This window comes from Chenopodium album, chromosome 18, assembly GCF_948465745.1.
Source record: "Chenopodium album chromosome 18, dcCheAlbu1.1, whole genome shotgun sequence".
Classification (NCBI taxonomy): domain Eukaryota; kingdom Viridiplantae; phylum Streptophyta; class Magnoliopsida; order Caryophyllales; family Amaranthaceae; genus Chenopodium; species Chenopodium album.
The window spans coordinates 18,728,058-18,756,052 of record NC_137851.1 but is presented as its reverse complement, the minus strand read 5'-3'; the positions used below and the strand labels follow the sequence as shown (position 1 = coordinate 18,756,052).

The window sequence follows — 27,995 nt, the reverse complement described above, 5'->3', positions numbered from 1 at the left end:
CTCAAACATTGTTGTTCTCCAATGATCGTTTTACTCCAACAAATGGTGCACATATTAAACCATATTTATTGGTTCTATATGTGGTATCAAATATTAATACATCTCCAAATGCTTTAAAATCTTCCAACATCATTGAATCACGCCAAAGTTAGCTCACTATATGATCAGTTTCACCAAACTTTAATCTGTAAAAGAAAGGAGAATCTGATTCTGCACTTTGTTGTAGCGTGTCCAGTACACTTTGCATATCGCCTCCTTCAATTATGCTAGATTTGTACCTAGTTACATAGTTTAATAGATCTCTCTTTGTGTGTCCTAAAGCTTCCTCTGATCCTACTTCTCTTTTAAGGTATTCATAACAATCCATTGGTTTAATTCCACTATCTACCATCTTTTCTATCACCAATCCAATCTCTTCTTTAACGCTTCTTTCAGATTTCAAGTGATGTCTTTCTGAAGGATTAACCAATTCATGATTGTGTTTTATATTGTGTTGAATAATACAATATTCTCCAGAGTCTGTCTTCTTGAATATGATATTAGCTCTACAACCAGTTCTAGTCTCATTAACAGTCCTCTCTTTTCTTTTCTTTGATGATTCTTTTTCCTCAGTTATGAATTCTGAATTTGCTATCTCTGTTTCGGGGTTTTTTGTGAACTCCTCGGATACTGGTCGCGTTCTTCTGACAATGAGACTTGGACACCTGCAAAACAACGAATATTCCGTTTATCAGAATATTCGCCTCCGACGATCAAGTTAGAGATCAGAAATCTGAAAATCTAAAGAGAGAAAGTAGAGAGAAGTTGGAGCTTTTTAATGCTCTATATTTATGTTATGTCGTAATCCACCCCTCCCATCATAAATGATTGGGGTATTTATAGGGGTGGGAACATGTGCCCCTCTAGGGTTTATACCCTAGAATTTCGTGACGTGATTGGCTGCGCAATCAGGGGTCGCCACGTGTTATGGGGGACGCCGTTTTACGGCATTCAAGGTGTTTCTCAGGATTTGGGCCTGATGTAATCAAGGCCTTTTTCTCTTTCTGATGTTGTATTGTGTATTTAAAGGTAGCTGGCATGTGTTACCCTGTCAGGAGGACACGTGTCACCCTCTCATAATGCCACGTGTCGCCTTCTTATTGGGCCACGTGTCACTATGAGATTGGGCCATGTACTTGGGGTATTTTTACCCTAAACATTTGCCCCTCAGAGGGGGTGGCTCGTACACTTACTGGCCGCCTCCTCTAATCTTCCATTCTGGACGTCCATGTACTCTGGGTTGGGTTTACCTCCCATCTGCCCTGGACGTCCATATACTTTGAACTCAGAGCACTTTTTGCTACCTGGACGTCCGTATATTTTGTTCTGGACGTCCTCGTAGTCTGGAGTGAGCTTGTCTTCTTGCTCATTTGGACGTCCATATTGTGTACTGGACGTTCTCGTACTCTGAGAGAGGCTTAACCCCTGGTTCATTTGGATGTCCACATACTTTGGACTGGACGTCTTCATGCTCTGGGAGGACCCCATCTTCTAGCTCATCGGGACGTCCACATATTTTGGACTGGACGTCCTCATACTCTGGGGGGGAGCTTATCTCCTAACTCATCGGGACGTCCACATATTTTGGACCGGACGTCCTCATACTCTAGGGGAGCTTATCTCCTAACTCATCGGGACGTCCTCATACTCTGGGGGGGAGCTTATCTCCTAACTCATCGGGACGTCCACATATTTTGGACTGGACGTCCTCATACTCTGGGGGGAGCTTATCTCCTAACTACCCAGAGCGTCCACCGCATTTAAAATGAACATCCTTTCTTTTTAGTCTTGACGCTCTCGTACTCTGGGAGGAGCTTATCTCCTAGCCACCCAGAGCGGCCTCAACAGTGGGACTAGACGTCCTCCTATTTTGGTCTGGACGTTCTGATACTCTGGGAGGAGCTTATCTCCTAACAACCCAGAGCGTCCACATATTTTTGAAATGGATTGGGCTTCCTTGATTTTAGGCGTACTCTATGGTTCTTTCATCATGCTGCATACGTCTGAACTTTCCCCTTTGGACTAATCGTCTGGGAACTGGGCGGACGCATTTTCCTCTTAGATATTTTTAAGTTTAGGAGACTAAGTGTTGAAGGGGTAAATCTCTAGAATGCTCTGACTTAACTCACTTCAACTCACTTTGACGTGCCGTCAATTGTCCGTCTGATTTTTTCACAAGTTAGCAGAACCCGAACGTCATTCTGTCCCTTTCTTCGAGTAATTTCTCAAAAAATTACCGTTTGAATGTTTAGGCAGGGAAGATGGTTTTACCATTTTTCCCCCATAAGTTCATTCTATAAATATGGGAGGTGAATTCTCATTTTCACACTTTACCCAATTGTGAATTCTAGAGAGAAGTCAGAGCATTCTAGTGAGAGAAAGTGATTTTTCCTTTAATCTTCAAGAGCGCCGTCGTGAGTTTGAGTTTTCCGGGCATTTTTTGAGTCTTCCGGTCAATCTTCAACAACACCAAGAACCCTTTGAAGTTTTCAGAACGTACAAAGGTAGGCCGTCTACATTTCTTCATTTTCTTTACTTGTATTTTTTCTTTTATTTCAATTCTGGATCCATACTCGGCTTCATCCGACTCTCCTCATGAGGCCGGCCGTTCGCCTGGGACTGAGGAGTCTAGAGTGGACGGAGAAGAGTTGTCTCCTCCTTGGAGTGAGTCTATGTCTGGCGCGTACATACTCACCCCCACTTATTCTTCTCTGTCCCCACAGGCAATGGCAAGAACAATGCGTACGCGCGAGCTTCATGCGGCCAGGAACCCAGACGGTAGTCTGGTTTACCCTAGGGTCCCTTATGACCCTAATAACCCAAGTACCATGGAGGTGGAGACTACCTCCACCACCCAAACAACGACCGCCTCCACTGGCTCTCATCACTTGGCCGTGGAGGTCACTTCTTCTTTCGAGGAACGCCAACAAGCTCAAGGCGCCTCGTCCACTCTTGCTCCGGGACTTAGGTTCCCTCAATTTGCCAGCTCAGTCATGGATGAGGCCGAGTTGGTAGCCTGCAAAGACCATCCTACCAATCTTGGGGCGGACGCTGCTGGTTCGTCTATCCCCTCTTCCTCTCAACCTCTGCTCCAACTGGGCGGGGCCGACAGACCTATGACGGGAATCTCAATCAGGGAACCGTCCGATCTGCCTATTCACAACGCCCCTCCTTCGGGGAACGAGGCGGACGCTGCCAAAGACAAAGGCAAGTGTCCATTAGTTGAGGAGGGCGTTCCTTCTTCCATGGGCATACTCAACTCAAGAGGCCGAAGCTCGGCCGAGGCAGCAGACCTGGATAGGGTGCTGTCTTCTGAATTCGGAAGTGCCCCCTCTCACCAAATGGAAGAAGAAGAAGTTAAGAAAGAGGTCGTGGGTGAGACGGCCGAAGGTGAGGCGGCGGCCGAAGAAAACGTCGCCAACATTGATAACTTCAGGGACCCGTACGCCTGTATAGTTGGAGAGACGGCCCTGAAGTTCCTGAAGAAAGAGTTTGAGGAGTACAAGGAGTCCCTCCATTTGGGGGAGGAATTCGAAATACAAGTCCCCAGGAAAGCCATTGCTGTGGCTATCTGGGATGATGAGAAGCCGTGCAAAAGGGCTTTTTGCGTCTATAGGGCCGCCTTGGATGTAGGCCTTCGCTTCCCTCTTCATCCATTCGTCCGGACAGTTCTGGACGAGTATGACATTGGCCTTTTCCAACTGACGCCAAACAGTTGGTTAAATATATTTGGGTACTTGGTGACGTGCATCTGCAAGGGTTTCACGCCAAACTTTGCGGTCTTCTGTGAGATACACTCACTTACACGGCTGGAAAAAGATACGGATGGTTGGCTCGTCTTGAGCGCGACCAGGGATTACATGGTTGTGGTCGACCGTGTCAGCAAATGGAGGGACTGGAAGCACCGTTTCTACCACATCAAAACTAAAGATGCGGAGTTCAACCTCCGCATGAACAAGTGTCGTCCAGATCCCATTCAGCTCGGACGCGGGGATCACAAGCCTGACAAGCCGCCCATCCATCCAAGCCAAGAGCACCAACTTGAATATTTCAAGGTCAATCGGGTCAAGCGGGGTAACAAAACTGAACGTGTCCCTCGCCATTGGGTTCCTCTAGCCAATTGGCTTAGGGACACCACTTTTATGTCTGCGTACGGCCTGTACCAGAACATGCCCCAAGGTGGAAACTCAGATATATAAACCTCTTGTACGCACATAGGGTTTTTTAGAAAAATATTCTAACACTTTGCTCTTTTCTCTTTGCAGCGGAGGCGTATGTTATGCTTGACCCAGCACAAAAGGGGGAAGTGGCTATGTCCGAGGTGGACATTGCCCTCTACAAGGCTCGTTTCAAGATGTACGAGCAAATCAAGGAGGTAAACACTTAGTTTATTTTTTAGTCTTTCTTTTTTATTGTCCGTTCTGCTGTATTGGGAGGAACCTGCTTCCCAAGTTTGCACGGACGCATTTCGTCTGTTCATACATGTTGGAAGGGAGCTCCTTCCCCAATTCACACGGACACTGACATGCTTTCTTCCTTGTGTAATTTTTCTAACTTTGCTTGTATGTTTATAGTCTTCCTCTACCCCAAAGGCAAGAAGAAAGCAGCCGGCTTCTTCCACTCCTGATGCGAACGCATCCAAAAGGAGGAAGACGGTCGCCACAAAGACGCCCTCCAAATTCGCGGCCAAGACTAAGTCGCAGACTGCTCAAACGCAGTCTAAAGGAGATCAACCTCGGCTGGTACAAAGCGAGGCCTCCAAGTCCGCGGATCCTGTTGCTGATCAGGTCCACGACGCGTCCGTCCCTATGGACAACGGGGGTAAGTCAACCCCGGAAAAAATGACCGGCCTCACCTCGACTCCGCATGTCGAGGTAGTTAAGAAATCTGATTGGTTAAATGCCAGTCAGTCGGCCAGTGACACTGCTGGCCGTTTAAACAACGAGGGGGACGCCTCTTTGCCGCCCCCTCCCATCAATCTCTCTCCTCCAAGCTTCTCCACTGGTTAGCCTTTCTTCTTTATTCTTGTACCATTTGATTTACTTGTACTTGTAAATTTTAGCTAACTCTTCTTGTATGGTCGTCCGCAGACATCTCAGAGGAGTTGCAAATGAGGCTGCCCGGCAAGTCACTGACTGGCGCGGACAGGAAGGCCATGTGCGAGGCTCTTCCTCGGCCCTATGCTCAACTGTAGTGCTGAGGTACGTCTCCTTTTTCTATACCTTTTCTTTCCAACACTTAGCAAATTTTTCCATATTTGACTAAGTTTCCTTCTTCTTTCCGCAGCTCTTCCTCCGCCTGAACGCCTTCCTTGAATGGAAGGATAAAGAGAACGAGCGGCTGAAGCAGGCTTGGCTCGGAATCAGGAAGGCCGAGGATGCTGTGACGGGGACGGCCTCCGTCCAACGGGTGCATCTTGAGACCCAAATAACCGCGCTGGCCGATAAGGCGGCGCGGCAAACTGAAGACCTGGTCAAACTGGGCAAGGCACTCGAAGAGGAGTCCTTGGCCAGGGAGGCCATGCGGGTTGAGAGGGACGAGGCCGTCCTGGAGAAAGAGAAATGGAGGCTGGGCTTCGAGGCGTCTGAGGCCTTGAAGAGTGAGCTGAAATTGGCCCAAGCCAACCTTAAGTCTGCTTTGGACGAAACGGACGCGCTGAAGGCCGAGGTTGAGGCCTTGAAGAAGTCCGTTTTGGACTATGCTGAGCAGCTAAAAGCTCCTCGGCCGCCCAGCGCGGAGGAAATCGTCCGCATTGAGCAGAATGCCAAAGACAGGCTTCGGGCATACTTCTTCGATGCCTTCGAGCTAATGGTGGATGATGGTGAGGCCGCATACTATGAAGAACGCTTTAAGAAGCGGCTGAACTATGTCTGCCTCAGGGAAGAGGCGAAGAAGGCCGGTCAGCCTCCTCCAGAGCTGGTAGTTACCTCTCCTGAGTCCGGAGGGGACGAGGAAGAGGGAGATGAGGAGGAGGAGGCGGATGGTGATGCCGCTCTGGCCGAAGACACCAAGGTTGCGGAGGAGCCTGCCAAGGATGATACGGCTAAGTAGAGCTCAGGTCCTCCAACAACCGTCTGCTCAGCTACCCAGCTTTTTCTTCTTTTTTCAGCTTTACTTAGCTTATTCTGTACTCTTTTTTGTTCTTATTTTGAGGCTACCTGTTTGAGCAGTTTTGTAAACGTTTCGGCCGCCTTTTGCGCGGTCAGTTTAATGAAGATTTCGTCTGCCCATTGAGCGGTTCTTTAATTCTGTTTCATACTTAGCAATTTTTTGTAATGTTGTGCTTTTTAAATGTTTTTCGTACGCTCCTAGGGGTATGCCCCTTTATTCGGTGTTCGCCTAGTCCATACTCTAAGATGTTTGATTAACTTGGTCGTCTTTATGCCTTAAAGGGTATGACGACTAGCAAGTTAATCAAATCATAGTAATGATTGCCCTTGGACTAGGTGAAGCACCGAATCAATTTAATTGGTCGTTCAGCTATCTTTGTACGAGTAGTCCGTTGAATCTATCGTTCGGACGTACCCTAGAAATCCCAAGTATTATCTCAACTTAGAGATTCCTGACTCGGTCGGGCTAAACGCCTAGGTATGCCCTTGCCCTATTTGTAAAGGACACTTGCTTTTTAAACAAGTTCAGAATACCTTGCCTCAACCGTCCGCCTTGAATTGGTGCGGACGCATTGTTCTCAGAATTAAATCAGTTTTTTTTTTTTCGTGGCCGAATTGCTCCATCGGAAGCAATCTTGCTTCCTTTTTGCTTCGGCCACTCAATAAGACTGATAAGCCGTGTTGCTATATTGGAAGCAACTTAGTAAGTCATTTCACTCGACCTTTAATCATAATATGCAAATAAAGATAAGTAAAATAGCAAAGTAGTTCAACAATGCTTGACTTTTCATTAATTTTGTCAAAAGTACATTGTTGTGGCCGTATGGCTTTGATTACATGGCTCGGTCAATAGACCTAGCTGTATACACATCTTTTTTGGCTAAGTACTTAGAGAAACTTAAACATGATATTTCTTCAGATTGTCAGTGTTCAATGTCCGTGGGATCTGACGGCCATCAATTGCTTCAAGGCGATATGTGCCGTCTCGGACTTCTTCCCTGATTCGGTACGGCCCCTCCCAGTTTGGGGTCAACTTGCCGTCCTCATTGGCACGGCCAACAGCTTCCATTTTCCTCAACACTAGATCCCCCATTTTGAGTGGCCGCTTAGACACTCGGCGGTTATATGCCCTTGTCATCCTTAAGCGATAAATTTCATGTCTAAGCGCCGCATTGCCCCTAGCTTCTGGAAGAAAGTCTAGAGCGGTCTTCATGGCCTCCCAATTGGCCGATTCATCATAGAGCATTACCCGCAAAGTGGGCTCGTACATTTCAATTGGGAGTACAGCCTCAGCTCCATAGACCAAAAAGAATGGAGTCTCCCCTGTTGAGCTCTTTGCTGTTATCCGTATGGACCATAGCACATTAACCAACTCATCTGCCCATAGGTCGGCCGCCTTTTCAAGCTTGCGCTTGATCCCATTTGAAATCAGCTTGTTATAGGCCTCAACTTGGCCATTGGCTTGTGGTCGGCCGACTGAGGCAAAACAATGAGTTATGCCCTGGTCCCCCAACCATTCCTTGAGTTGGCGCGTCTCAAACTGAGGTCCATTGTCGAACACCATTGACTGAGGTGCCCCATACCGAGTGATTATGCTCTTCCAAATGAAGGCGGACACATCCATCCATTTGATGCCCCGGACGGCCTCAGCTTCAACCCATTTAGTGAAGTAGTCTACTGCCACTAGTACATATCGTCTCTGGCCGGATGCAGGAGTATACGGCCCCAAAATGTCCATGCCCCATTTAGCAAAAGGAAGCGGACTACTGATGGCTGATAAGCTATTTGCTGGACGATGAATAAGGGTTGAAAACCTCTGGCACTTGTCACATTTTTTCACCATTTGCATGGCGTCCGTATTCAAGCTCGGCCAGTAATATCCCAAATGTGTCGCTTTTTCAGCTAAGGCCCGTCCTCCAATATGTGAGCCACAATGCCCCTGATGGAGGTCGTCCAACACATCATGCCCTCTTTCAGGAGTTATACATTTAAGATAAGGCTTCACAAAAGCTTTTTTAAATAGCTCCCCATCCTTCATCTCGAACCAGGCCGCTCTCCTCTTCATTAGCCAACTCTCTTTTGGGTCGTCCGGAAGTATTCCATCCCTTAGATAGGAAATAATTCCGTCCATCCAGGTTGAACTTCTAACTATTATCTGAACGGGCTCGGCATCAATACTCCTTTTCTCCTTTACTTCCCAAAACACTGATCTTGGAGTGTCACATGATGCCGAGGAAGCCAATTTGGAGAGTGCGTCCGCTTGATGATTTTCTGATCGAGGAACTTGTCTGAGAGAGAAATGTTCTAGGCACTCGGCCTCATCCCTCACTAGCTGCATGTACTTCATCATGGCCGGCTCCCTAGCTTCGAAGCCACCATTGACTTGGTGGACTATTAGCCGGGAGTCCGAGCACACTTCAACTTTGGTTGCCCCGGCCGCTTTACACATCCTTAGGCCGGCCAACAATGCTTCGTACTCAGCTTCATTGTTTGACGCTTGGAACTGAAATCTCAACGCATACTCATATTTGTCTCCTTCAGGAGATTCACATATAACACCAGCACCACACCCGGTCGCTGTTGCACTACCATCCACAAACACTTTCCAGACTTGGTCCCCGGCCGGCTGAAGATCAGGCCGAGTCATTTCAGCCAAGAAATCCGCAAAAGCTTGCCCCTTGATTGCCTTCCTTGGTTCAAACAGAAGGTCAAAGCCCCTGAGCTCCAAACCCACTTAAGCATGCGGCCACTTGCTTCTAACGTTGAGAACGGCTTCTTCAAAGGTTGGTCTGTGTAGACCACAATTTAATGTGCCAAAAAGTACGGTCGCAGCTTCTTTGATGCCATGTACAAGGCCAGGCCAAATTTTTCAATTGGGGGGTACTTAAGCTCAGAATTGTAAAGTACATGGCTGATAAAATACACCGGGACCTGATGGTCGTCCCTCTCAGCAAGAAGGACGGCACTTAGAGAATGTTCAGAGATGGCAAGATAGATATATAGCTTCTCATTCTTGAGCGGACTGACGAGGCGAGGCAATGTATGCAAGTGACTTTCCAACTGTACGAATGCTTCCTCGGCCTCCTCTGTCCACTCGAACATGGCTTTCTTCTTAATGGTTTGAAAAAAGTAACGGCACTTATCCCCTGACCTTGACAAAAATCTTCCAAGGGCTGCTAAACAGCCGGTCAGTCTTTGCACCTCCTTGATTGTTCTTAGAGACTTCATATCAAGGACGGCTTGAATTTTTTCAGGGTTGGCCTCAATTCCACGTTGATCAATCAAAAATCCGAGAAACTTGCCGGACTCAACACCAAATACACACTTCTTTGGATTCAACATCATCTTATGCCGCCTGAGTTCGGTGAACGTTTCTCGTAGATCCTTGAGATGGTCGGCCGGCTCATTTGACTTGACAATCATGTCATCAATGTACGCCTCCATGTTCCGGCCGAGCTGGTCTCTAAAGACTGTGTTAACAAGCCTCTGAAATGTGGCAGGGGTATTCTTGAGGCCGAATGGCATGACTTTGTAACAGTACAACCCCTGCTCGGTCACAAACGCTGTCTTTTCTTGATCTTCTTCCCACAAAGGAATTTGGTGGAATCCGGAGTATGCGTCCATAAAACTCATTAGGGCGTGTCCGGCCGTAGAGTCAACCAAACGGTCGATCTTAGGCAAGGGGAAGCTATCCTTAGGACACGCCTTGTTCAAGTCCGTGTAGTCCACGCACATTCTCCAAGTCCCATTCGGCTTTTTCACAAGAACTACATTGGCCACCCAATCTGGGTAGAAGTATTGTCGAATGATACCGGCGTCAAACAGCTTTTTCACCTCTGCTGCGGCCGCCTGATTCCTCTCTTCTCCGTGATTCCTCTTCTTCTGGCGGACAGGTTTTATCAAAGGATTCACGGCCAACTTGTGCACGGCCAGGTCAGGACTTATCCCTGGCATTTCACCAACTTCAAATGCAAACACATCTTTGAATTCTCTTAAAAGCTGAACTAACTCATCCCCAAGCAATCCCAAAGCTATAGTGCCGACACTAATTGTCCGTTCTGGGTGGTTGGAGTCAAGCACTATATCCTGGTGGCTGCCGGCCGGCTGGGGCCTCAACTCATCTGGCCGGCCGACAGTCATTAATTGCTAGGCTTCTTCTGCCCTGGCCGCCATACGCTTCTGGCCGACCTGGTATGCTGGGAATGAGGTTCCTTCTTCCTTTGGCTCGGACAATTTTGGGCCGCGCGCTGTTGGCTTCACATTCCTTAGCCATTTTCTGGCTTCCTTGAATTGTTCCAATTTTTCCGTCCGACCCTTATTTTGGGAAAGCTGGTGGCCGCGTGTGAATTCTTTCAAGGCACACATTAAATGAGGCACTATGACCGCCTTGGCTGCATTTAGAGTGGGGCGACCAAGGATGACGTTGTAGCCGGTCAACTCTTTAACAACAAGGAAGCGGACGACCATGTCTCTCCCTTCTCCCTTCTGCCCGAAACGGATTGGAAGATCAATCCGTCCGACCGGATGAATGACATTCCCCCCAAATCCTACCAAGGGGTAAGTGATATCCTGGAGAGCATCTTCTGGGAAGCTTAAATTCCTTAGGGCAGACAAGCTGATGATATCGGCCGAACTGCCCGTATCAATCAATATTCGTCCCACCTTCAAATTTGCTATCTTCATGACAAAGACCATGGGATCATTGTGCAAAGCCCTGACCTCTCCACGGTCAGCCTCACTTATGATCACTTCAGGAAATGGCTCGGCCTTAACGGCGTCCGTTTGCATCACATTTGACAAATTTCGAGCGTCCTGCTTGATTCCTTTCATGGTAGGGCCGCCTGAAGCAAAGCCTCCTGATATCACGGCCACAAAACCTGAATCAGTGCTATTCCCATCATCTTCCTTGTCATTTTTCTTATCACTTTGTTGCTTTTTCTCGGACGTGTTGTCTGTCCGTTTATAGGTGAACTTGGACTTGGCCACATAGGGTTTCAGCAGACCCTTGTCGGCCAACTTATCCAACAGCCTCTTGATATTGATACAATCGTTCGTGTCATGACCTACATCCTTGTGGTAATGACAATACTTGTTCTTGTTTCTGTACTGGGCCGAGCCTCTCAAAGGCTGAGGCTTCTCAAACTCAAACTTGTCCTTTATCTCCATCAAAATGGAGTAGCCATCCTTGTTGAACTCATACTGAGGCTCGTACGTCTTGCTTTTCTTTGACTTGGGTTGCTTGTCATCAGCTACCCAAATTTCTTTTCTTTTGCTTCCTTCTTTCTTTCGGTCGGCCGAGTCTTGCTGAGAAGATTGCTTCTTTTCAGCCCCCTTGGCCGGCTATTCTGATTTGGTGAGCGAACAAAAGTCCGCGGCCTCAATATAGGCTTCGGCTTCCCGCAATAAACCTGCGTATGACCGAATCTTTTTCCTTACCAAATCAAACTTAAAACCATTATGCCTTAATCCCTGGAGAAATTCTGAGTATGCCATTTCGTCCGGAAGATTATGAATTTGGGCTTTTTCTTGGTTAAATCTTTGGACGTATGAGCGTAGTCCTTCATTCTTCCCTTGAACAATAGTTGCCAAGTTGAGACTTGTCTTTCTTGGTGGGATGTTGTATGAGAAATTTCCCACAAACAACAAACTGAGGGTAGTAAAGCAATTTATGCATCCGGCTGGAAGGCTGTTAAACCAATCCTGGGCCACCCCCTTGAGAGTGGCCGGGAAGCATCTGCACCATTTAGCATCATCTACACTTTGCAAGTACATCAAATTCCTGTACGGGGTAATATGTTCCTCCGGGTTGCCCGTACCATCATAGGCACCCACTAATACACTCTTCACTTTTGCTGGTTGAGGGGACGTTAGTATGTCTTGCGAAAACGGAGGCGGCTTATCTCCCAAACTCAACAAACGCATCTGCCAATCGATGGGCTGAGGCTGCGCGGACGTTCCAGCCAAGTAGGGAGCCTGGCCGAACACCTGGCCATACGGCCCATATTGCCCAAAGACTTGAGGAGTTGGCTGTATCAACCCATTGAGTACTTGAGGGGGCTGATATTGTGATGGCTGAACTGGAATGGGAGTAATAGTATGAGCGGCTTGACTTCTGCTGGAAACGGCCGTGTTGGTGTATTGTGAGAAAGATTGGTTGGAGGCTTCATCCGGCATGGTTGGGGTAGAGGCCGTGTCAGAATATGCGGCCCTCTCCCTTTGCTTGTGCCGAATGTAATCCCTTGCGTCTTTGAAACGCTATGACGACTCAGTCTCAACTCTTTTCGGCTGTCTTCCCCTCCCCCCAGCCGACTGTGTTTCGCCAACAGACTAGAGAGATTGGTCCGTGGGACTCAGGGAGACCTTCCATGCGGACGACAGAATGGGGTATTACCAGCATCAGTTGCATTGGTCTTGTTGTGTGTTTTCTTGGAAGCACCTCCTCCCCCTTTTTTGTTGGTTGGAGGCCAACTCTTGGCGAAGCTTAGTCAGCTCGGCCATTAGGGTAGCTGGGGTAACAAGAGGTTGTTCGGCCTCTTGAAATGAGGCAGTCAAAGGATTGCTAGAATGTATGGTTGTACGTAAGTCTTCTACATATCCGTCCTCGCCTGGACGAGGACCAGTATTAGGTGTCTGACCATCTATTGCCATAACGGACGAGTATACCCACAGACGGCGCCAAATGTTTCGGGGTTTTTTGTGAACTCCTCGGATACTGGTCGCGTTCTTCTGACAATGAGACTTGGACACCTGCAAAACAACGAATATTCCGTTTATCGGAATATTCGCCTCCGACGATCAAGTTAGAGATCGGAAATCGGAAAAGCTAGAGAGAGAAAGTAGAGAGAAGTTGGAGCTTTTTAATGCTCTATATTTATGTTATGTCGTAATCCACCCCTCCCATCATAAATGATTGGGGTATTTATAGGGGTGGGAACATGTGCCCCTCTAGGGTTTATACCCTAGAATTTCGTGACGTGATTGGCTGCGCAATCAGGGGTCGCCACATGTCATGGGGGATGCCGTTTTACGGCATTCAAGGTGTTTCTCGAGATTTGGGCCTGATGTAATCAAGGCCTTTTTCTCTTTCTGATGTTGTATTGTGTATTTAAAGGTAGCTGGCATGTGTCACCCTGTCAGGAGGACACGTGTCACCCTCTCATAATGCCACGTGTCGCCCTCTCATAATGCCACGTGTCACCTTCTTATTGGGCCACGTGTCACTATGAGATTGGGCCACGTACTTGGGGTATTTTTACCCTAAACAATCTCCTTTTCTTTTTCCTTTCTCTGTCTTGTATGACCTTCTTTTGAGCAGCAAAAATAAAAGTCAGATACTATCCCATCTGTTTTATTTCGCCTAAGAGTATTTTTTTCTTATACTGAATCCAATAGCTCTTGAATGAGCTTTATACATACGCAATGCATCTTCACGATTATCAACAAGTCTTCCCATCAAAGATAACTAGATATTTTCATCATTATCATATTTATAATAATCCAAATCTGCAATTTGAAAACATTAATATTAATTATATCCTTTATGTGATTAATCATATCTTCTATGCTATTAATGATATCCTCTATCTTACACAGCATATCCTCATTTAATGTGAATAATATAATCTATTTAACGCATCATATCCTCATTTAATGTGAACAATATCCTCTATTTAATATATCATATTCTCTATTGTATAAATAAAATCCTCTGTTCTATAAATTATATCCTCTATTCAATGTAATATATCCTCTATTTATTTTATTACATAGTCATTAGTATTTATGATATCATTATCGTAATTTAGGTTATCACGTGTTATTTGTGTTATAATGTTCATCTATAATGATTTATTTTTTACTCAATTTTTTTTCTCAGATTATAATGATCTAATTTTTACCCAGATTTTTTACTTTTATATAAATTGAAATGTATATAAACATTACAATACATTCATTAACAGAAATTAAGCAATAAATTTAGATTACAATACCTATTTTTTCAGATTTTACAGTAGATTCGTTAGGAGAACTTGTTGATGCTTTTTCACCATCATTTTGTGCTTGTTGAACATTTGATTGAATTTCTGGACTATTTGTTTCATGTTCTTCGATCGAGCTTCTACAATTTTTTGATGTTGATGCAGAAAAATTGGGTGAAATTGATTGATTCTGTTGATATATTTTTGCATTTTGTTCATCATTTGCTGATTTTTCTTCCATCGATGTTGCACTTTTTTGTTGATTTTTTTAACAAAAATGAGTATCAGTGTGAAAACCTAGTGTGTGTGTGTGTGTGTGTGTATATATATATAAGCCCATGTGATTTTTTTTATTTGGGCTTAAACACACGCTTTTTTTTTTTGTATGAGGCCAAGAATATAAATATATTTGTTTTTTTGAGGAAAGAATATATAATACTTTATATAGCATTACATATTTAAGAAATAATTTTTTTATTAATTTTGGAAATATAATACGTAGTATTTGTTTTAATATTTGTTATAAATACATTTAAGTTGAGATTTATTTATTTAATTAATCAAATAATTTATTTTACCCTATTGAGGATATAATATATTAGTTCAAGCATATACAAAACCTAATGAGGATATGATATATCCGTGTAATGACTTGTTTTTCTCTATCGACAATATTCTCCACATATGATATACATCTCTAATTATTTGTTTGACTTTAGTTAGGACATAATTTATTTATATGATTGAGGACATGATATGCTATAGCTTAATTTATTTTGAGAATATAGTGTTAAGAAGTAGGATATGATTTGTATGTCTGAGGTTGATTTTTTCTTAATTGAGGACATGCTTAAAACACCATATATTATCTATTAAACTATTCTACAAAACTTGATGATGTCTTCAAATTTTTAATATTTATAATATAAAATAAACACTTTAATACATAATATATCAAAATAACATTTATTCATCTTTCAGAATATAAAAAATTGAAAATACATTAAAAAAAACATTAAGTTTTAATCATATTCTTATTCTTACAAGATTTCAAGAACATACTATGACATTTTAACTGCATTTTCCATAATTTTTCTACCTAAAACAAAACAATTTTTATTTTTGAAACTACAGTACAAACCCCTACAAACAACACCTTCTCTTTTCCAAATTCTCTAACACATCGCACCTTTTAAAGATGGGATGTGTTAGAAAATTTGAAAATTGAGAAGGTATTGTTTGTAGGGGTTTGTCCTGTAGGCTCAAAAGTAAAAGATGTTGGGTTTTAGGTTGAAGAAATTAAAGATATGCAGTCACCATTTCCTAGTGTGCTCTCAAAATCAGATAAAAAGAAGAAATACAATTAAAGATATGTAGTCACCTTCTTCTTCTTCTGCATGTCCTCGGAAATTTCTCCAGAAGCCTCTACAGCAGCTTCAATATCATCTCTCCATGTTTTCTTCTTTTTCTCTTTTAAAAGATTTTCAATCTTGTTCACTTCCTTTGTTAATTCAATACAAAGGTTTTCCTCAGCATTGCATCGATCAATTGCTTCCTGTAATTTACCCTTGAGAAAACCTAATTGAATTTCCATCGATTTTATATCAATTTCTTCATTATTAATTGAATCGTACTTTTTTTTTATTTTGTGATGATTTTTTTTTCCATGTGTGTAGTTTTTTGAGAAAATTTAGATTTAGGGTTTTTTGGAATAGAAGAAAAATGAAAGAAAGTTGAAGGAGAGTTTAGATTTGGATAGATGAAAGGAAAGTGTACTATATATAGGGGGCGTCAAGTTTTAGGTTTAAGTTTTTTTTTTTATTATTCTTTTTTTGTTGAAGAACATGTCGGTTAGTTTTTTTTTTTTTGAAACCACGTGTTGCTTAGTTTACGATAAGAATCTTTGAATAATATTAATATTTTATTGAAGATATTTTTAAAAATAGTTATATTTTATTTATAATATTTTTAATAATCTTTACTTTGAATAAAAGATGAAAAACATATCCTTCGTTCACATAGTTATATCCTTAGTTCATATATTTGTATTTCTAATAAAACTTATGATGTTAAATGTATAAATTATAATTTTTATTGTGCTTTTATATGTATTTCTTCTAATTAATAAGTGTTTTCCTATATTTTAAGAACTATATTCTCTAATGTATAGAAGATATCCTTTATAATTAGGATACAAATTATATCTATGCTCTATTACGGAAAACATATCCTCTTATAAATAATTTATATCCTCTAATGAATTTATTATATTTTTAATTGTGATAAAATATATCCTTTTAATAATAGGTTATATCATGTTTTACGAAATTCATATTTTATAATTTGTTAGAGATATAACAATATACTTTATTCTTTATTGTGATAAAATCTAAACATGTATCCTTAATTGACGTTCTCTTCTTCTTATTGATTGGAAAACTATCCTTGTATGAATAATTTATATCCTGTAACGTATAAATTATATTCTTATACTAATGATATCTTTTATAAATAATATATACAGTGTAACTGAAGAAGTTAGTAATGGTGCAATGTTCTTGGAAAAGACTTGTCCTAAATTGAAAATATTTTGTATCAGGTAAGTGCTTTTAATTTTTAACTGTCTTTGATTAATTTTTTTTGAAATAAATCACTAAATTTTTGAATGTTATCATCAAATACTACAACTTGTCTAGTATAATGCACATACTGGAGAGGAATTATCTAAATACTCTCCACTAAATTTTTGAATGTATGCACATACTACAGCCTGTCCAGTATGTCACTAAATTATCTATATACTCTAAGGATATAATAATAATTATATTAAATGATACCATTAAGTCTTAAGAGAGTTTTAGAGGATACCATCTAATCCTTAAAAGATATCATCCAATCTTTAGAGGATATCATTTAGTTCCACTAGGATATCTTTTAATTTTTGGAGGAAATCACCAAGTTTTTAAAGGTTATACCCAGTTGTTAGAAGATATTTATATACTCTAAGGATATAATAATTATATTAAAGGATACCATTAAGCCTTAAAAGAGTTTTTATACTACACCATCTAATCTTTTAAGGATATCATGCAATATTAATAGGTTATCATCCAATATTTAGAGGATATCATCCAATAGTTAGAGGATTTTGGTATATATCATCCAATGTTTTGAGGATATCATTGAGTTTGACTAGGTTATCATCTACTTCTTACAGGTAATCAAACTATCTAATCTTTAAAGGATATCATCCAATCTTTAAGGGATATCACAAAGTCTTTGGAAGATATTACCAAAATTTTGGAAGATAAGCATAGCATTAGACATTTAGTAATAAGTAATCCACAATAATAATCATCAACAATGAGATGTTCAAAACAGCAGTAATAAGTAGATCAATTATAAAATGGATATACAATCCTAATCAATCCAATTATAATTACAAAGCAATGTCATAGTAGTGCAAATCCCTTCCATTTGTCACACACAAAAACCTTCTCTTCCATGACATTGCAATTTTACTATATTAACAATTTTACTATAACATAAACAATTTTGTTTGAAGTCTCATTCTTTTTGGCTCTTTTCCTGGTTGGATTGCCTCATTTCTTTTTCTCTTGTTTTTATTTATGGCTTCCTCTTCTGGAAAAAGTAATCGTAATCCGTCGAGAAATTCCGCCCAGTCTGGCACCAAGGAGTTGTGGAAACCATAACCATTGTGCGTCATAATATCATAGGCAGCCCACCATTCATATGAATTATGATTTTTTTTCACTACTTCTGGAATCCAAAATTTAAAGTACCATAATTCATTCCAATATTTACATGTACAATTAATCATTCCCTGAGCTTTGAAGGTGCACCTAGGGAATATGTGCATGCACAATATCTGTTCAATACTTAATACTGGATGTGCATCCCTTAAAGCATCCACTGGGTGTGCGTTTTGGTTAGCCATCTAATCAAACAAAATCATCACCAAAAGTACAAATTTAGTATTTATATAATTATAAAAAAAACACATATATAAACATAAAAAAAAACACATAAAACATTACAAAATCAAGTAAAATAAACTAAGAAATTTATGATCATAAAATAATTATAATTATACCTTTTGTAGCAGCAGTAGTTATAAGATTATAAAATGATTTTAATTTCAAATGAAGGAATTTTTTTATTTCTGAGTATTGTTTCTTCTTCACTGTGCTTTAATAAATAAGGTTTACAACGCGAAATGGTGCAATGTTTTGGAAGAGGGAAAGACATGACGATCAAATCCTTCTTTTCGTTTCTAATTAACCTCGATTCTGGTAAGTGCATTTAATTTGATTCAATTTATTATATGTCTGTTTAATGTTTTTAAAAATATGAATTTTCAGTATTTATATTTTTTGAGAATGTGATATAATATTTATTGGATATCATATACTTATTAAATAATATGGTATATTCATGTTAGGATATCATTAGTTTTATCCTAATATGATTTTTTGTTTCTGTTAATGATATCCTTTATTACATAAATAATGTACTATATTTTGTTGACGATTTTTCATTTATTCTTTTTCCTTTATCAATTTAAAATATTATAAATAATATTTAGGATATGCTTTTATGTTTTTAGGTTATAGTATGTACGTATTGAGGATACAATATATTTAGAAATTTGATAATATGGTTTTTTCATAATAGGTTACGGTTTAAGAATATTAAGATATTAATTTATAAAGGATATCATTCAAACCATAAATGATATCATTAATCCTATAAATGACATAATTTATCGCATAAATTATATCATCAAGCCTATAAATGATATCATTTATCTTATCAATAATATCATTTATCTTATAAATAATATCAGTCAGCTTAAAAATGATATTTTGTAGCCTATAAATTATATCATATAGGTAATTGAGTATATCATTTTAGTTAAAAAAATATTATAGAACAAATAAAAGATATCAATAAGCTTAAAGATTATTTAATGAAACCCACATAATAAAAGATACCGTTTGTACAATGCATTATATCTTTTAACTTTTAGAGGATATCGTCTATTTTATAAATGATATCACACACCTTATTATGGATGATGTAATATAGGCAATATAAGTTATTTATTTTATAAAATTAATGAAAATGTCAACAATGGAGGAATCACCATTGAAGGTCTCGTACTGACTCATTGGTATTTCTTAACCAAAATAAATTTTCATTTCATATTTCCAAAATTTTTTCATATATTCCAAAGTATTTCCAGATATTTCCATTGATTACGAAATTGAACTTATAACAAAAAAATAAAATTGAATCTTAATATATATTTTTCATCTTCATTTCTTTTTTTGCTTTGATGTCTTTCTTTTTCTTCTTCTTCTTCTTCTTCTTCTTCTTCTTCTTCTTTCTTCTTCAGATTTTCCTACATTTCTTCTTCTTCTTCATCTTCAGATTTTTTTTTATATATTTTCTTCTGGATTTCTTCTTTCTCTTTCTCTTTGTTCTTTTGTTTTCCTTCTTCTTCTGCTTTCTTTCTCTTATTTTGTTTTCCTTCTTCGACTTCTCTCTTTCTCTTCTTCAGTTCTTCGATTCTACTCTTTTCCACTTTCTCATAGAGCTCCATCAACTGGGCCTGCACTCTATCTCTTCTTTCGAATAGATCATTCAGTTTCCTTTCCCAGTTATCAATTGCATTTTCTTCTGGATCATTCGAAGAAGTAGATGACTGAGAATTGTTTTCCATCTTCAGGAGAGAGAATATGTAAAGAGGAAACATGCAAAATGTGTGAGGTATCATATTGTTCTATAGAGTTTTAATCATTTATTTTTTATTATATATATTTTTTTAATAACATGCGAAATGTGTGTGGAATTTTATATGTAAAAATAATAATAAAAAAAAAGAAATTAATGTTGATGAAATGAGTATATTGATTATATGAGAATATAGAATATATTTCTGACAATATAAGATATGTTTCTAATGATATAAGATATGTTTATGAGGATATAGGTTATATTACTGAGGATATAACATATGTTTCTGAGGATATAAGATATGTTTGTGAGGATATAAGATATATTTCTGAGGATATAAGATATGTTTGTGAGGATATAATATATACTTCTAACTATATAATATTATAGAATTTATTTCAATTGAGGATATGATATGTTATATTGCAGATATTGTATAAGTATTTGATGATATCATTTATGTTGATATAATATATTTAGCTTATAAACGAAATCACTTAAGATTATTTTTTCTCAAATGAGGAAATGTTATATTAATCTGCTGACTTAATATGTATAATTGAGGATATAAATTATGAAATATAGCAGATTAAAACAAACAAAATACATGGCAATTTATTTATTTTAAAACATGATACATAAATTTTAAACTAATATTCTCTTTTACAGACAATATTATAGGTTGAAAAATATAATATTGTCTTTTACGGATTTAAATTAGTGTTTGTTATTTGATATCATTGAGTTTATGAAGGATATCTTTTAGTCATTTGAGGATATGTTGTAATTATTGCAAGAAATCATGTAATCATTATAAAAAATGATGAATGTATGATATAATTTGCATTTTAATTGATGTCAAATACTTTGAAGGATATCATCTGGTCTTTAAAGGCTAGATTGAAGGATAAAATATGGTTATTCATAGGTTATGAACTAGTATTTCTTGATATTTAAATGATATTATTTCGTCATAAGAGGATATTGTTCATTCTTTAACAGGATATGTTACACAGATTGGAGGATTTCGTTAATCTTTGTAGGATAGATTGAAATATAAAATATATATTGTGTTTAGAATATTAATAAGAATTCGTAGCAAAAATTTTTAGATATAATATAGTCTTGTAGGATATCATTAAGGTAATTAGTTGATATCATAGATAAAATATCGATTGTACGAAAGACTAAACACTGCAAAATGGTTGAAATGACTAGACATTGTTAAAATTTCAGTTTCTTTACATGATATCATTCATTGTATAGAGGATAGCATTGACTTTCATTAGATGTAAATTTATTAGGATATTATCTTGATTATTGATTAAGTAGTTTTATTATAAAATCGTTTTCATCAAAACCACGAATATCTAACTATAAATTTAATATAAATTCAATAAATGTTTAGATTACTAATATTTTAAATTTATTAATTTTATTGAATTATTGACAAAAAAGAAAAAAAAAACAACAATATCAAGTAAAAAATAAAAATTCCATCCTTCTTAATCATTACAATTTAATTGTAAATAAACATAAAGAAGAATAGAATCTTCATCCAGAAGCTCAAGTACAGCAGCTTCATCAGGTTGAACTTGATAATTATCAATCAATGTATTAACACCATTCTTGATAATACATTGAATGATCTTGTTCTCAAAAGTTTTTATCTTTATTTCTGCTTTGAATTCGGTATCATAAAGTTGCAACCTAACATCCGTTGATTTCCCAAGCCTGCTAAAATGTTTTTTGGCGAAATCTAAGGGAACATTCTGCATCAATAAAACAAAATTTTACAATATAATTCACAGAAAAATATAAATTATAATTGAAAATACAAACAACCCTTTCTATAATTCCTTTTGAATAATAAGAGTAAAAAAAATGAACTTAAAACAATCCCCTTCACAGCTTGCTGATATATTATCCGTCCAAGCTTTTGCCTCTTTCATATTCGATGAAGAACCTTGTATTAAAGGTTTTCTTCCACGTTTTACATTGGTATTGTTACTGTTATTCGCCATTATTATGATATCTCTGTTTAAAAAACCACTCAAAGTATTCTTGCACTTTTTTTTTTTTTTGTGTTTTAACAAGTGAGAAGAACATTCACAGAATTGTTGATTATATATACTAAAGTCATAAAATCTTAGTCAAAGATACATTTAATATTCTTAAAGTCTTTTACATAAATGTGTTGACTTGAAAATTCTTAAAACTATGTTATTATGAAGTTAAGGAAAAAATATCAGTAATTTGTTTAACAAGATGAGGATTAACATGAAATTTAATTTAATTTTTTTTTATGATATTTACTAGTGTTTTAAGGATATATTTTATTTGACTTATTACTCATTTAATATAGAAAAAGTTATGTTTGTTTCATGTCATGCAATTATAAGTGCTTAATTTAATCTTTGCGGGATATTTTTCTGTGTTTCTGTTATCTTAGTACTTTAAGTCAAGTCATTTAGAAAATGACTTTCAATTAGAAGGATATCAGTTATATTAAAACATTAGACGATATCATATTTATATATGAGGTCATCGGCTAGTATTTTGTGTTTAGAGGATATCTTTTATTCTTTGGAGGTATTATTTAGTTGGTGCAGGATATCAGCTAGTATTTTAACTTCGTAGGATATCATCCAATTGTTGGAGGATATCATCCTATCGTTTTATTATATTTCTAACAAATTGATTGATAAAATTTAACTATTTAAGGAAATTTTCCTTATTTAGGTGATATCATTCACTATTTAGTCTTTAAAAGATATCAAGTAGTCGTTGTAGGATATTGGCCACTGTTTAAATTATATTATTTAAAGTTGCATGATAAAATATACTATTTAATCTTTATAGGATATTAACTTAATTTACAAGGATAACATTTGTTAGATATCATGCAGTTATAAGAGCTTTATTTTTGCATGATATCTTTCTCTCTTTGTATTACATTAGTAATTTAAGTCAAGTCATTTAAGGAAATGAGTTTTAATTAGTAGGATATCAACTTATATTTAGAGTCTAGATGATATCATATTTCTGTAGGAGTACATCAAGTAGTATTTTGTGCTTAAAGGATATCATTTATTCTTTGTAGGATATTATTTAGTTGTTGGAAGAAATCAACTTATATTTTAAATTTATAGGTAGCTATGCAGTCGTTGGAGTATATCCTTTTATTTATGTATTTTATTTCCATTACATTAGTTGATACAATCTATCTATTTAGGAATTAATCTTTGATTAGGAGGATATCAACCAGTATTTCTAGGATATTATCCAATATTTAGATTATGTTATTATAGTTGCATGATAAAATTTAGAATTTAGAGGATATCAACTTAATTGAGGATGGTATCAACTAGTATTTGGTCTTTATAGGATATCATTCAATTACTAACTGGTTGATTTATTAAATCTAGTCTTTTAAGGATATCTTGTTTTTAGAGGATATCATTCGATTCTTGTAGGATATCTTCCAGTGTTTGAATTTATGTTATTAATAGTTGGAAGATAAATTTTAGTGTTTAGTCTTTAGGAGGACATCAGGTAGTATATTGTGGTTAAAGAATATCATTTTTTCTTTGTAGGATATTATTTAGTTTTTGGAGGATATCATCTTATATTTTAAATTCATAGGTTACTATGCAGTCGTTGGAGTATATTATTTTATTTCTGTATTTTATTTCTAATACATTACTTGATACAATCTATCCATATAAAGAATTAATCTTTCATTAGGAGGATATCAACTAGTATTTCTAGGATATTATCCAGTGTTTAGATTATGTTGTTATAGTTGCATGATAAAATTTAGAATTTAGAGGATATCAACTTAATTGAGGATGGTATCAAGTAGTATTTGGTCTTTACAGGATATCGTTCAATTAGTAACTGGTTGATTTATAAAATCTAGTCTTTTTAGGATATATTGTTTTTAGAGGATATCATTCGATTTTTGTAGGATATCTTCCAGTGTTTAAATTTATGTTATTAATAGTTAGAAGATAAATTTCAGTGTTTAGTCTTTAAAGGATATGATCAAGTCGTTGTAGGATATTCTTCAGTTTTAGATGATATCATCAAACGTTTTGAGGATATCAAAGGATATTATCCAGTCATTGTAGAATGTTGTCCAGTGTTTCGATATCTTGCTATTAGTAAATTGTATTATTTTGTTTCTAGAGGATATCATTTGATTATTGTAGAATATCTTCTAGTGTTTGAATTTATGTTATTAACAGTTGGAAGATATATTTTAGTATTTAGTCTTTAAAGGATATGATCCAGTCTTTGTAGGATATCCTTCAGTTTAGATGATATCATCAAACGTTTTGAGGATATCACCCTATACACAGGTGTTTAAGTACGTGCCTTTTTCAATCGAGCTGACGAAGCCCAGTTGTACCGGGCTTTAAACCCGCGCCTGTTTTTAATGTTTGTGTTTGTGCTTTGACGTACGAGTTGTTTCGTCAGTCAAGCCGCACATAATACGCTCTCTAAAATATAGGGTTTTTTAAAGTTATGCCCCCAAACTTCTTCAGTTTCTAAGCTGTGTCCATGCTTTTTCAAACGTCTAAGTTGTGCCCTCAACCTCACTAATTTTTATTAACAATAACCTTTGACGTTAACATTAACCTTTTTTTATTATTTTATTTTCTAATTTTTAAATTTTTTTAAGTGTTAAATCAATTAGAACGAGAAACGTGTCAAATTAATAATGTCATGACACCATTGTTGATAAAATAAATTAACTTTCGTTAACGGATATGACTGTCAAAGGGTATTGTTGATAAAATATCGTGAGGTGGAGGGCACAGTTTATAACTTTGAAAAAGCATGAGTACAGCTTAAAAACTGAAGAAATCGGGGGGCATAGCTTAGAAAACCCCTAAAATATATTATCGAATTGCTCAAAAGTGTATTGAGCCAGTCAAGCCGAAGTTGAGTCAAGCCAACTCGAGTCGAGTTTTGACCGATACACTCAGAGTGTCGGGGCTAATTTGCTACCTTGGCCTGCAATAAGCCTTCTAGAGTTCTACTTCTACCAGCTGAAACTACCACCCTCCTCGAACATTTTAGGGTTCTAATCTACATTTTGATTTTTAATCACATTAAAAATGGAGTTTAGAGATTTACTCTAAGACAAGAAATTTTGGGTCGCTTCCCTCTTGATTGCTTGGGCTGCTGGACTTCAGGTAATCAATCCTTTTCAATTTTTGTTTACTATTGAAATTCTACAATTGCGATTTTTAATTAGTGTAATATAGAAATCAATTGTGCTTTTTTTTTTTTTTGGCGTGTTTTTGACCTGAAAATTGGGTGGATTTAGGGGCATATGATGTGGTTACAAAGGCAGGATGCATTCAAGCAGAAATTTGGGAATTTAGATGAAAATGATGATCAGAAGAATTTAAATTGATTGTGAGTTGCAATTTGAGAATTTGGGTTTTTCATTATGTAATTGGTTGTTGATAATATAGCGAGGATTATAGTAGTTTTTATTGTATTGAATCTTCTTGTGAATGTAACTATAGTTTTGCAAATAATAAAATTGTTCTGCTAGTTTTGATTCGAATGAGTATTATTCATGTTATTGTAATTGTTATGGATTCTTTCTATGAGGTTAAAATTATAAATGGTGTGTTTTGCTGAAAACTGATCATTGGCTTTTTATGCATATTCATGTGTCCAAGAGTCTAATCGATAAATGATTTTAGTTGGTGTAAATTGGATGATATGTGTATACCTGTATTTATGGGTAGTTTCATCCATTTGAATAAGATATAGATATAGAAGAAACTTGAATTTAGCTTGAATTTTTCTTCCGTTGCCAAAGCAGGGAGAAAGTTCTATGAAAAGGCTTCGTGTGAAATAGGGAGTTATGAAGTCTGACTAAGGGCATGCTTGGATTAGAGGTAATATATTAAGGGGGTAATAAAAGTTAAACTTGAAAAAACATAATCAATTAGAAGTTTTGTTGTAGAAGACAAGGTGTATACAAATGAAAAAGATAGTTCTGCCATGAGGAAAAGAGAGAGATGGAGGAATTATTATCCTTATAATGAGGGTTATAATTACCCACCCTCCCCCTAGTGTACTATTACTCTCAAAATGAGGGTATTAGTTCCTCTTTCTTCACCTCATATCACACCATTAACATAATTTTCCTTACAATCACACCATAAATATCTCCTCCTTCCCTATATTCACTTTCATTTTACTTAGTTTGACTTTTATTACCCTAGTAATACATCTCCCTAAATCCAAACATGCCCTAATGGAGAGAAAATACTTGAGTTGATGGAGACAGTGGGAGTACCTAGTGGTAGTGAAGCTGTTTTTTTTGAGGATTGTTGGCTTGAAATTAATCGTTAAGGAATAAGAGTTTGGGTTGGTCATTGGTGTGTGTCCATACTGTCCATTGAGCTGACAGCGACAAAGGAAAATAGGTGTAAATTGCATTATAAAGCCTTTTCTGTTCAGCGGCTCTACTGGTTTACCATTGTTGCCTTTTGTAAAAGTGCAATATTTGTGAAAGTTGTGGTGCTTTGGGGAAAATAGTGACCATGACTGAATGACTTGGTATTAGTTGGTCGTGGACTTGTGGTTAATTCATGGAATATAATTGGGGTTGTTCTTTTCATCGAAATGTGAATCAATTTTGCAAGGACTTGTCTGAATCAATGAGGAGTTTTATGAAACTTTGAACTTCTCCTCCCTTTGATAGTAATAAGGGTTCCTGCCTTTTTGTAATAGCTCCAATGTAGATTGCTTCATTAAGGAATACTTATTTAGATAAGATCTCTGGTTGACTCAGAGCTGGTAATTTTTTCCGGAATTTTTGTGCATGGATCCCTTGCGACAAGGGCCTTTGCTCTACTAGTTCATCTTATATTGTCATTGTATCTTATGCATAAAGCAATCTTGTTTGTAACTTCAGCTAGAGTCAGCTTTGTCTTGAAAATCCACAATACTATGGAGCTTTATAAAATTTTCAAACAATTTGAAAACTGTTTTGCCTTTTTTTGGGTGTAACATCAAATTGGGGACAAGTTTTGAGAATTATGCAACCTCTCAACACGATACTTGATTCCTCTTCTTGGATCACTTCTTAAATTACTATCTGTTATGAGACAATAAGACAATGTTCCCTGCTTCGGCTGTAATGTAAAACTGTCTATCTCATCTTAGGTTCTCTCCAAGAACTCTTATTGGCTGCATAATTTGTGAGTCTATATCTAGAAGAGAATAAAAGTATAAAGAAATTCTTATGATGGGTAAGTCTTGAACTTACAGAGAGTTTCTTCACATAAAAAGACTAATCTTAAATTTTATCATTTCCTTTTCCTGTGAAAGGGTCAAAAAAAAAAAAAAAAAAAAAAACACAGGCTGTTATTGTCTGGCACTTTGACAGGCTTGATATTTTTTTGGTTCCAGGTGCGGAGCTTGTGTGAAGGAAGGTGAGGGGAGGAAAGGTGGTGCTATGCATTGTTGGAGAATTTATAGGAGGGATAAGAGTAGAAAGCTCGATAGGTGTGGTGGGGGTTGTGGTGGTGGAATCATTGATGGAAGGGATAAAAGATAAGAGGTTGGTACTGGTCAGGTGGACTGGTGGAGTGAGGGTTACAGAATATGCATGCATTACATATATATACACTCGACTTCATAGTTTTAGATTGTTATTACATATGTTTCTAATCACTTCAGCTTTAAGTTGTCTGTCACTTTCTAAAAACATGTTCATGTCGTGAACTTGACTTATAATTAGTGTATACGTTATACAGGTTGTAATGCCTTATGTTGTGGAGTACTTAGTGAAACTGATTAATTTCCATAGCTTCCAGTAGGGGTATTTAGGAGTTTAAAGCGTTGCTTGATATAGACTGAAAATGTGTTGTAGAGCTTGTAGTGCTTCGTAGTTGATTTTCCCTTCAATTTAAGTTGTTGCTGTAAGTCTATTGGCTGATAGTACCAAAGAAAATACTACTGTGAAATACAAACATCATATTACAAGAGCAAGAATGTATAAAAGATTATCCAGGATTAAGTGTTCACTTAATTTAATTCAGCCGTCCGTTGATGCAGTAGTACTTTTTGA

The 27,995-nt window shown here is 37.4% G+C and overlaps 1 long non-coding RNA gene across 1 annotated transcript; it reads left to right on the top strand.

The window, feature by feature from the left end:
- Nucleotides 1-24,807: 24,807 nt before the first annotated feature.
- Nucleotides 24,808-25,478, top strand: LOC145590590 (uncharacterized). Its single transcript, XR_014102100.1, has 2 exons — nucleotides 24,808-25,092; nucleotides 25,227-25,478. It is a non-coding gene; the product is annotated as an uncharacterized LOC145590590 (long non-coding RNA).
- The last annotated feature ends 2,517 nt before the right edge of the window (nucleotides 25,479-27,995 follow it).